Below are 12,720 nucleotides of genomic sequence, written 5' to 3' on the forward strand. Positions count from 1 at the left end.
AAATCTAAACCTCCCCCTCATGAGTATAACGTGAATGTCTCACTATTTAGACCATATACCATGCATCAACCCATATAATTACTATAGTCACTGTTCTCAATTCTTCTTATGACCCCCAGCTTACAATAAAAAAGAAAATCAACTCATTCTGGAACTTCTAACTCAGCAAATTTACAAACTTTAATTTCAAGACTTTAAAGTTTTATATCTACATTGTGTTTTATGTATATAACCAATATATAGCTCGTATATATATATATACAAGTACAAAAAAATAAATCAGTACTGTGGTAATATCGAGAGTGCTTATGGGATGGAAATTGGAAAGAATGCTAAACCAAAATACTGTATTGATATGGTTGATTTACCACCTTAATTGAACAAGCTCCCAAACATTGTTCCTTTCAAATTGGTTAAGCTCTTCTTGCATGGCTTCAACCCAACTTGGATTTTACATAGCCTCGTCAATCTTCTTCGGTTCTATCAGTGATAAGAAGCTGACATATAAGCATTGATCCCTTGTGGCTCTTCTGGTCTGAACCCCTCTACTTGGATTGCCAATCACTTGATCAATTGGATGTGAGCGAGTCCATTTAGAGTAATGACCAAGATGAATAATGATATCAGTGCAAGAACTCCACTGGCTTACTTCAGGAGATGGTTCAGAATAGACTATTTCAGTTTCATCATTTTCATCATCTTGTAAATCACGATTTGCATCATGAAATTCTTCATTTTGAGGTATTTCAGGGGATACTGATATTTGAGGAGCAGCACGCACATCTGATCCAATAGTCAATTCAGAGGGTAGTTTGAATGTGACTGAAGGATAAAATGGAACGTTACTTTTCTGACTTGTAACTGGTTCTAAAAAGGAATGATCAGAAACATGTTCAGGTGACTGATCAGATTTGTCATTGTGATCAGATTCACCAAAACTGATACGACCTTCTGAAGGTGGTTCAGAGACTGGTTTATTAAAGATTGTAGAATTTGATTCATCAAAGGTAACATGAATTGACTCATCAAGCTTTTCAAGTCTTTTGTTATAGACTCTAAAGGCCTTGCGAATTGTTGAATAACCTAGGAAGTAACCTTCATCAGCTTTGGCATCAAATTTGCCCAATTTGCTGGAATCATTCAGAATGTATACTGGACATCCAAACACATGGAAATATCTAATATTAGGCTTTCTGTTTCTGAGCACTTCATAGGCAGTCTTCTTATGTCTTTTGACATAAATGGAACGATTCTGGGTGTAGCAAGCAGTTGCAACAGCTTCAGCCCAAAAACATTTTGGAAGACCTGATTCATTCAACATACTTCTGGCAGCTTCTATCAGCGTTCGATTCTTTCTTTCTACAACACCATTTTGCTCTGGTGTATGTGCTGAGGAGAAGTTCTGAGATATGCCAGTGTCAGTGCAGAAGGTTTCCAGGGTGGAATTTCTGAATTCAGTGCCATTGTCACTTCTGAGCTAACGTACTTTTCGCTTGTGCTTGAGTTCAATCTGTTTGATGAGGGCAATGATTTCAGCAGCAGCTTCACTTTTGTTTCTGAGGAAGATTACCCAACAGTATCTTGAATATTCATCGACTACAACCAGAGTGTACTTCTTCCCCGTTCTTGTCTGAACATTCACAGGACCAAAAAGATCCATATGAAGCATATGAAGTGGTTCAGTGATGCTGAAACTTTGCTTGGTCTTGAAGGATGCTCTCTTCTTCTTTCCCATTTCACACCCTGGACATGGCTTGTCTTTATTGAAAGACATGGCTGGTATCCCATCAGCAAGTTGTTTTCTTGACAACTTATTAATATTTTTGAAATTGAGATGGGATAACCTTTTGTGCCACAACCAGTTGGTGTCCTCATCTGCCCTTGTGTACAAACATTGTTCAGAAGTAGCACTATTCATGTCTACAACATAAATGTTTCCCTTTCTTGGAGCAATCATTACTACCTTCCAATCTCTGTTGAATATGGTGCCTTGTGAAATATCAAATAAAACCTTAAAGCCATCATCACAAAGTTGGCTGAACCTGATCAGGTTATATTTCAAATGTAACAACCGCCTTACGAATATTCTAATTAAGTTCTTAGATCATATTTTCGCCATCTGAACGGCTATACAGTCCAATCTACTTAAGTTCTTGACGCACTTTAAACTCAAAATATGTGCTTATTTGAAGGTCAATTAGATCTTAAATCTTGATTTATGTGACGGATTATGAATTAATTCGATAAAATATGAAGGTTCGGTTCATAAATGTTCGTGTCCATAAGTGTTCTAGTGCAAATTGTTCACAAATAGTCCCTTCGAAATACCTAGTGCATTCATTTGGAAAAGGTATAAATAGAATGTTGTAGTGTGAGAAAATTCACTATTCATTCATCACCTCCATTTCTCACTCTCTCTCTAAAAACACATAGTCAGGAACACCTCCACCACCATTTTCACACACTAAAATCACCATCTTGATTTTGGGTTGGTTAAGTGAAATCATTGGTACTTTCGGGTTCCTTGTGACGATCAAAACACGTTTCCAACAACAAATCACAGGTAATAACAACATCTTTTGAGAATTTGATCAAAACAAAAGTGTACTTTTCTTATGTTCTTGTTCTTGATGATTTGGTCCGATTTTTGTTAAGAAATCATGTTTATAAGCAATGGGTTTGTGTCTAAATGTGTTTAACATCATTTTGGTGAACAAATTTGGGTCATAACGTGATTAAATTACAAAACCCATTTTTCAAATATGAGCATAACTTGTTCTTGAAACCACCAAGTGTTCATGTATTAATTTGATTCTGAAATCTGAAAATGTGATAAGAAAATGGTGTTAATATGTTAACATGTACTAATATTACGTCCTAACTCGTTCCAAGATCGACTTAGACCTCTTTAAGACTTGATTTCTTGGTTGTTTGGGCTCGTGTTTATGTTCTTGAGCTGCTACTGCTGCTACTCGTTGTTGTTATGATTGGAGTGTGGTTCGGTCTTGATTCACATTCTGGGCAACTGATCATACGATCGGTTTCACTCAATCTAATGTTGAATCGACTTTAGTCACGATTATGGAATGCTAGAACGATCAAATGACGAAACGATCTAAATACATTGAACTAGAACGATCTAAACAACCTCAACCTGAAACAATCACTTTTGGCTAGTTCATGAAACGATCTCTTTCTGCTTCATAATGAAACGATCTCTTATGACAAATGTAAAGGAACGATCTCTTTTGGCGAGCAATGTAAAACGATCTAAATGTTAGGCTAGGACGATCAGAACATCACAACTACAAGACGATCTCTATTTCAGATATGAAACGATCTCCTGCGAGCTATTAAAACAATGTATATGATGAGAACTAGATCGATCTAAATACAGAGTTTATGTATAATGATCTGAAACCTTGAACTCTGAAACGATTTCTTGAACCTGAACATCAAAACAACCTAAATAAGGAGGACAATCAAACTGGAGAAGAATCTAGAGACGACCTAATTCACCTTGACATAAGAAACGATCTAAATCGATCCAAGCTAGAACAATCTCTGTTTGCTATGAAACCAGAACGACCTAAGTTCTCCTAGACTCTAAAACGATCCAAGTAACTCAGTTGAGGAATGATCTCTTTTGAAAAACAATTCAAAACCAGAACGACCTAATTCCCTTGAAATATTGTGCAAACTATGAAACGATCTAAATTACTAGTAATGAAAACGATCTCTTGACTGAACTAGTAAAACGATCTATTTTCAAGAAGCCAAGACGATCTAATTAAACAACCACAAGAACGATCTAAGTGCAAAACCATTGGGACGACCTAAACGCTAGTCCAGAGGAACAACCCTGTACCAAAACCCTACACGAACTTGACTTATAATTCCTTGCGTTTGAACCTTAAACAATCTAACTACGTACTTAATTACCGGATAAACTCTTAGTTTCCTTGTCTCCTCAATTAATTTAAAGTACGAATGTTATGAGCAGCTAGTCGGATTTTAAGACAAAAGGTACATTAACACAAGACTTGATTAAACTTAGTACCATGGGGTCTACCTTGTGCGTGTGTTCAAAGATATTTAATTGAATCCTGTTCGAGTACTTAAGTACATTAAAAATCTTTTCGAGATAAGGCATTCTAAGTTCTTCAAGGACCAAATCATCAGATCATCAAGAACATTTCTGTGATTAATTAATCACCAAGTCTAATATATGTACCTATTATGTGATCTACAATATGTACTTAGGCTTCTATCAAGGTGTGCTTGGATTTGATAGATAGAACCTATCTGTCTCTGTACTCGTTCTCTTTGCTCAATAATTGTGCGTGTAACCAGATCACTGTGAGTTCACTTATCCCCTTTTTCGTACATTTTGTTCAAAGTTCTTTATCGGGGACTGAAAAACATGGAAACTATTTTGTACTTATATATATATATATATGTAAATATATATATATGTTCTTGAACTGTTCTATGTACTATTTTATGATCGTATGAAACACTTATAAAATGAATCTGAATTATCTTCTAATGTGTATTTAGATCTTGAATGGGCAGGATCTTGAATACATGAATACTGTTATACATACTCTCTGATGTGTATTTAGATCTTGAATGGGCAGGATCTTGAATACATGAATACTGTTATACATACTCTCTGATGTATATTTAGGTCTTGAATGGGCAGGACCTGAATATACTTATATTGATATACTGTTCTCTATTATGTACTTATCGTTCTAAATATGAGTTCTATCTTTACTACTATCAATTCATATCCCACAGTTCAAGGAATGAACCGTAGGTAATTATGGACAGCGCTGTTAGGGTAGGCCCACCCTCATTCTCTACAGTTCAGGAGGATGCATATTATCTGTGCTTGTTCTGATCTAGATCATATATATAGCTTACTTGATTATGTGAGCTTACTGGTTCGTTGTTGTTCATCTTTGGCCAACCGGGTTAGCAGTAATTATATACATACATATTAAGTGCATACTTGTTCTTAAAACTGTTCTTACTATTACAAAGTACTTTTAATAAACGTACTGATCTTATGACTTGTTCTTATTATACATATTATTATTATGTATAACTAATAAGCACTTTATGTGAATCTCACCAACTACTTTCGTAGTTGACCCCTTTGAACTTACATGCTTTTCAGGTTAGGCTAGTAGATCCTTTAGCATAGGAGTCTTCATCCTTTGAGCTCATTCCTTTGGCGATTGTTCGTGCGTACAAGATCAGTAGCTGTGAAGACTTCCTTTTGCTCAATTCAGTTCAAGACTTGTTTCTGTAAAGACAATTAATCTGTCTTTCTTGATTTTGACTATTCTGGGTATATCTCATATGCTGTAATAACTTATGAACTTCTCCTCTTTTAATGTTATTGGCTGTGTTTGAACTTGTACTGTGCGTGCTTGTGCTTATCTGTGCATCCCGTGTATTCCGCTTTAGCAGGGTGTTACATCAAACCATTCACATATGCAACTTTAGTGAATTTAACTTGTCCATTGTTCACAGCACCATATCCCTCAGTTTGTCCGTTTTCATCATTACCAAAAGTTATTGAGGGCCCCTCTTGCACCCTATATTCCTCTAGCAGGGTTTTGTGACCAGTCATGGTTCTGCCAGCAGCACTGTCAAGAAACCAAGTATTCTTTTTGCGGTCACCCTGCACATAAACAAAGATTAGTTCTTTTTGGGAACCCATCTCTTGATGAGTCCACTGGGCTCTCCCTGAGCAGCCTCAAATTTCTTTGGTCTGTAAGGGACAGAAGGATCAAAGGGAATTTCAGTCATAATTTCAGACGACACAAAAACAGTTGGTTTAATGACTTCAGAAACCTTTTTCTTCTCAGATTTTTGCTTTTCTTGCTTGATTTTCTTTGAAAATGGTTTTGGGTTTTGTTTAGGATTTCGGGGAGTGCTTTCAACATTATTTAAACGTGCATTACAACTCTGCACTTGCCTAGCCAAATTTTGAAATTGACTTTCAATCCTAAACAAAATAGAATCTGAATTAGACACCTGAGCTCTACCAGAATCTGAGGTAGAAGGCTCAGCAGGGATCACATTTTTCTTCTTCTGAAGGTTCATAGGAACCTTATTTGAAGACTGAGGGGAAGGCTTCTTGGGTTTAGCTTTCTTGTCTGAAGCACTGGTCTGACATGCTTCAGATTTGCCCTCATGTTGTTCCTGGTTTTGATCAGTTATCACTTTTGATTTTCCAAGATCTTTAAAAATGATCTCTGGTCTCATTTCTTTAGGAAGTGCATCCAAATCAGTTATTGCGGATGCAAGATATAGATCACCAGTGCCATAGGCGATTCTTTGATTTTCAAAAGTTTTCTTAATGGCAGCTTCAGGAAAAGGTGATTTCATCCAAGATTTAATTATTTTTTGTTCTTTTTCTAAAATAATTTTTAATTCTTCCTTTTCCAATTCAAGTTTGGAAACCAGAGATTGATAACTTTTCAAGGCCAACTGAACATCTTTCAGTTCTTTTAATCTGGCCTGACTGGCGTTCAGTTCAGAAGAATTTATTTCAAACATTTTTATACTCTCTGAACGCACAGTTTCAACATAAGCTATGTCGGCCTCTATAAGAACCAAAAGATCTAGTTTTTGTTCTTCATCCTTCTCAAAACCAAATGTACTAACCTTCTTCATGATGATATCCACCCAACGACCAGATTCAATATCAGACTTGACAACATGACCATGATCTTCACGAGCCATGAAACACATATCCCTTACTTCTTCTTCATCATCAGATGACACATCAGAATCCTCCTATTTTTCAGTGTCTGCCACCATGCAGCTATTCTTATTGGATTCTTCATGAGCCATCATCTCCATGTGGGCTTTCAGCTTTTTGTACTTAGCTTTGTATCCATCATCAGGCTTCTGAAAAATAGAATGGTTAGGGGCAGTGTGTGATGAGGAGGGTTGTGATGATCTGCATTTCTTCATAAAATGTCCTTTCTTTCCACATTTGAAACATTCTAAATTGGACTTATCGACAGTATTATTTGAAGAAAATTGTTTTCCATTTCTCTTTGATTTAAATTTAAAACGATTAAAAGTTTTGGCAATCATAGCAACAAGGTCATCATCATCATCCTCATCACATTCATGTGATGCATATTCAGAAATACCAGCTTTCATTAACTCGGCTACCATGTTCTTCACAGAGTCAGACTGATCACTCTCAAAAGACAGTAGGGCAGTATCTTGTGGTTCAGAGTAATGAACCAATGCAGAACTGGTTGAAGTATGATTCTTTGCATCTTGCTCAGCCCCAGCTCTCTCAGCTTTATTCTCCTCAGTGTATCTGAAGGCACCATACAAAGAGGCCAGAGTGTGACTGTGAAGGGTTTTACCTTGCCTTAATACCATGATTAAATTCTCTCATTTAGAAGGTAATATATCACAAAACTTTTCAAGTAAAATTTCTTTGTCCTTTGTAACACCAAGAGCTTTTAATTGATTGACCAAATTTGTAAATCTAAGATATGTTTCAGTTAAAGATTCATTTGGTAATGCAAAAAATGCTTCATACTTTTTATTCAAAGAAACTTTTCTTGTGGTGATAGTTTCCAATGTTCCTTCAAACTATGTTAACAACTCTTCCCACATTAACTTAGAACTATCAAGTAAAACAAGAATGGGTTTTAAACTTTCCGGGACAGCAAAGAGAATCATATTTTGTAATTTGGAATCTAGGTCAGCCAAACGATGATCTTCCTCTGACCAATGATCTTTCTCCTTGGGTGTTAACCTAGGGGTCCCATCTTGGTTAAAGACAACAGTTGATGGATTCATGGGAACATAAGGACCTTCTACAAGAATGGTGGTCAAGTGTCTTTCAACTCCAGTGATGTACTTGAGCATACATGCTTTCCAAGTAATGAATGTGTCACTATTTCCACTAAATTTAGGTACCGGATTGTTTGGAAAGTGAACATGAACACTGGGTTGAGCTGGTGGTGGTGGTGGTGGAGTTGCATTTTGGTTGACATTTGGGTTACCATATTGATTTTGTTGAGTTTGTTCGGTTCCAGACATCTTGTAGGATCAAAACAGGTATAACAATTTAATGATTTAACCTAGGAGGCTCTGATACCAAATGTTAGTCCACCTACACAAGATGTACAACGAGAACAAGATATAACAAGATATAAAATAGGTTAACAATAAACACAAGTATATCAAGTAACCCGACTGGCAAGTGGTTCGAATCTAGATAAAGACTAGTTATGAACCACGATCCAGATATGGATATGAACAATAAAGAACAAGTGCTTGAAACTATATAAAGACTAATTATATTCACGTATTATGGCAATGAGTCGAGATGTATTTTTCAATGTATTTTATTTATTTCTATAAACAAAATACAAGAGTTGTTGCGGAACAAAGATAATCACACGTGTGAAAATATCTAAACAACCCTAGAAATACAAATGATCTATGCGACAAGGAATTACTTGTAAGAATACTTAGAGTAATATCACACGTTGCAATTGCCAAAGTTCCCAGCATTTTAGCAAGTGTGAGAAGTCTTATATTTATAGGCAAATATGTCTGATGACATGGCAATCTGCCGTACAAATATGGTTGGGAACATTTATAGATTTGTTGGACAAATCCATAACATGTTTGTTTAAGGTAAAGTATGTAAGTTTCTTTGATGTGACTTGACATACTTTATTCCCAACCTTTTGCCAAAACTATCCCGATCCCAGGTTTAAAGTTATTAACCGGGTAAAGGTAGTTAAAGGCTGCAAAAAGACTTTCCTCGTAATCAGTGAAAAAGTGTTGTAAATACTTTTTCACTGAGAGCCTTCAGATCTTCAACCAGGTAAGATCCTCTCTGAGCTCTGCTTCTGAGATGATCTTCTTCTTCAGTGTTCAGTCTTTGACTTCAGTCTGAACGTTTTCAGATATGTTGATCTTGATCTGAGGTGAGGCTTCAGAAGAACTGATTTTGAAGGACGTCTCAGAATTTCTGTACAAGTATTTCTTTTGAGCTTCAATATTTCTGAACAAATTATTCTTGGTCGATTTTCGACCTAACATAGTGATAAATTGTAATTTAAGTTAAGTGGACTTAGTTGTTGTTTAGACATGGTGAAATGATTTCTAAGGTTGAGGGACTAGGAGTGTTAATTAACTTAATTGTAGATTTAGACTATAAATACCCTCAACTCTTTAGAAATCATCAGCCTTTGATCCATTTTTTACACACACTTAATACTTACTCGTTCCAACCTCTCTCTCTCTCTAGAAATCACACACACACTAAACACACCAAGAACACACACACTTGATCCGCCATTGTTGAGATCGAATCCAGAGCAGAAATCGTGTTATAACATTTACACATTTCAACGGATAAAAATCTATAATCAACAAAGTGTACTCTGTAATTTTTAAATCAAAAGAAGATATAAGATATCTGAATGTACCTCCATACTCGAATCACCCACTTTCTTCTTTCCTTTTGCTCCTGAAATAACACAAAACAGAAAGATACCGAACACTTTAAAAGTTCAATCTATGAAAGCATGGTCTATGAACAATTGAAAAATGAATCAGCTGTAAGCATAGTTCAAACAATATACCACTACTCTTGACATACTCTTTCCACCTTTTCATATTGAAGGTCCAATAACAGAAAACGGTTACTGTTATGCATAATAGAGAAGAATGCAGAGTGTATACCAAAAACGATTTGATTAATACATAAGATTTCCTAATACAACCAGTAATCAGTTGCCAAGGGAAAAGAATACCATATAATACTTCAGGTTGTGTTTCAGTTGAGCAACCAGACTTCAGGTTCATGTCAACACCCTGTTTTTTGTCAAGAGGTTGCTGCTTCACAATGTTCTTTTCAGTATACTTCATCAGACGGTCTACTCCAACCCATTCATCGGAACTGTTATCAAATTATTGGAGCTTTATAAGCATTTATATACAGCTTTTGGAAATTCTTTTTCATTTATATATATATCCCTCGCCAAAAGTTCTATCCACCAACATTTTGCAGAAACAAGAAAAATGGTTAAATAATCTTCAGAAGATGGTAAAAGTTTAAGACCTATATAAATGGCAAGTTTTATTTATTAGGAATTTCTTTAAAAAATGATTCCTAAAAGTAAGGCCAAAAATAGATCTTACCTTTCACTCGAATCCTGCAAAAACGGAGAAGGTAATGGGTTAAATGATGTTAAACTATGAAGACAAACACTTTAGCACAATTTCTAAAAACAAAGTATACAAACTGGTAACTAACAGTACATGTAACTAAACTTACAATGTATTGAACAAAATAATTCTAGTCACACATCCGTATCTCAGCCCGCAAAACCTGCAAGACAAAAATGAAAAAAGAAACACATAAAATATTCAACTTCTAAGCAGTAAGCGCTTGATTATTATAATGTAGTATGGAATACGTAAACCTTTACGACATGTAGCTATATACATACAAAACACTTGAAAGTCTACGGATAACAAAAGTTAATACATGATATTGATCCTCTATGTAGCCAACAAGTTATAAATATCAGTTTTAACATACGAGTTAGGTCATACACCACTTGCATAGTTTCTAAGGCTGGAAAAGAACATATTCGTTCATATTCTTTTGTTTAACTTCAACCGAGCAAATGAATATATTCGTTCATATTCATTTGTTTAACTTCAACCGAGCAGACGAATGAACACTTAAAAAGACATGTTTGGTACAACCTTTTTGAGAGGTTTTTTAGGCTTTTAGCTTCTAACTTTGAACACTAAGTTTTTATAATGTTAGAGAGCCTTATTTGGATGCAACTAGCTGAAGCTTAAATAAAAGAAAAAAGTCCAAAACGAAACCTACTTAGACATAACTTTTTGATAGCTTTTACTTTGGTTGGAAACTTGGAGCTGTTAGTTTTTAAAATTACATATGTTAGAATTATAATTGTGGTGTTTAATTGTAAATTCTATCTATGAAAGGAGTATTAGTGTTAATTAGATGATTTGTATAAATACCCCTCCATAAGTCATTTATCACTAACTTTGTAATAAACCTTAATCATAATTCCATAACTTCTCTCTAACCTACTTTCTCTCTCCAACTTCTCCTTCAACCTCCCATCACCCTCATACACTCAAACACACACCGAACCTTAATTCCTCCATTAAACCTTCATTTAACCTCAAAATTATTTTTTACAGAGCATAATCTGTGAATCCAAACGATCCACGAACATAAATTCATCCGACTTTGTTCAACTTTACTGGTTTCACTGATTTCAAGGCTGATTAGTGAATCTGAATGGTGATTGAAGGTAGATTAGTGATTAATCTGTGATTAATTTTGAGTGTTCGATCAAATTCTATTGAGTTTGGGTGTTTTAAGTTTGAGCTCGGCAAACCGTATAAGTCATTTGATACGTGATTGTTTACTGTCATTTTTCCATTTCACAATTTTCATTTATTTAAAAAATAAAAGAAAAAAAGGAAAATCAACAAAAGATTTTTCCGTAACTTCTCTCGTCAATTTCTTCTTTGTTGTTGATCGATTCAAGCTGAAATTTATCAGGTTTTTCTCGCGGTCAAATTCTGAACAGAATCATCTTTTCAAATTTTCAATTCGTCGAGTTTAATTTTTCCGACGAGACTCCATATTTTCTGGCGACTATAAATCTGAAAGTTTGTGGTCAGGGTTTGTTCGGAAGTTCATTCTGAGTATTTTGGTCGTGGTTTCAAGTTCTAAGTTGAAGCATCGAAAGAGATTTTGTCATTTGAATTTTTCCGGTGACTTCTTACCATTTCAGTTCGCCGTGGTGTTCATCATTTTTCTGCAGACTTCTTGTATTTGCCGAAGTGGTTCACGACCAGAAATTGATTTCAACCATTTGCCGAGCTCGTTGCTCGGCCAATCATACAACTCGACCAAGTCTTCAAGTTCTCGTGTTTACCGAGTTGAACTTAGCCAAATTTCTCAATACTCGCATTTGCAGAGCTCAGTTCTCTGCAAACAATACAAATCAACCCATTTCAACTATCCGCCGAGCTCATTGCTCGGCAAACCATACAAATACCGATATTCGTTCATCAAAACCCAAATCAAACTACTTCATTCTTCAAAACCCTTTTTCATTCAAATATTAAAATCACTCTGTCTAGTTTCTTGAACCAAACTTCTTCATCTCGTTCTTCTTTAACAAATAGCATTTTCGTTCTTCTAGTCGTCAACCGTGGCTGTGGGTGGTTGTTTGAGGTTTTCGTGTTTGGTTAACAACGACAGTGGACTTATTTTTTTTAAAGAGTAACAATTTTAAGTGGAGTTGGATTAATTTTTGAGAAAAACAGTGAGTTCGAGCAGAGAGAGTGAAAGAAAAGATAGAGTGTCATTTCAGTGTTTTCTTGTGGTTGTGTTTAGAGAGAAAAGCATATAGATAAATTTTGAAAGCAAACTCTTGTTTTAATCAAGAGAGTGTTGAGAAGTCGGTTGTACCACGTGAAAGAGTGAAAAATAAGTGATAATAAAGAGAAACATTAAGCGTGTCCTCATAGCTGTGTCTAGATAATTGTGTTGTCAATCAATTTATAGTCTAACACGCGTGTCAAAGAAAGAGATAACGTGTCAAGATGTGTTATTTTTAATATTTTTGTGTGCTGTCTTGTGATTCGAAAAAA

The 12,720-nt window shown here is 35.4% G+C and overlaps 1 long non-coding RNA gene across 1 annotated transcript; it reads right to left on the reverse strand.

Annotated features, from left to right (window-relative positions):
- Positions 1–8,948: 8,948 nt before the first annotated feature.
- Positions 8,949–10,220, reverse strand: LOC122594990. The gene is made up of 4 exons (XR_006323173.1): positions 10,210–10,220; positions 9,822–9,967; positions 9,495–9,535; positions 8,949–9,034 (listed from the first exon to the last, which is right to left on the reverse strand). It is a non-coding gene; the product is annotated as an uncharacterized LOC122594990 (long non-coding RNA).
- Positions 10,221–12,720: the final 2,500 nt, after the last annotated feature.

This window comes from Erigeron canadensis, chromosome 4 (assembly GCF_010389155.1).
Source record: "Erigeron canadensis isolate Cc75 chromosome 4, C_canadensis_v1, whole genome shotgun sequence".
Taxonomy (NCBI): Eukaryota; Viridiplantae; Streptophyta; class Magnoliopsida; order Asterales; family Asteraceae; genus Erigeron; species Erigeron canadensis.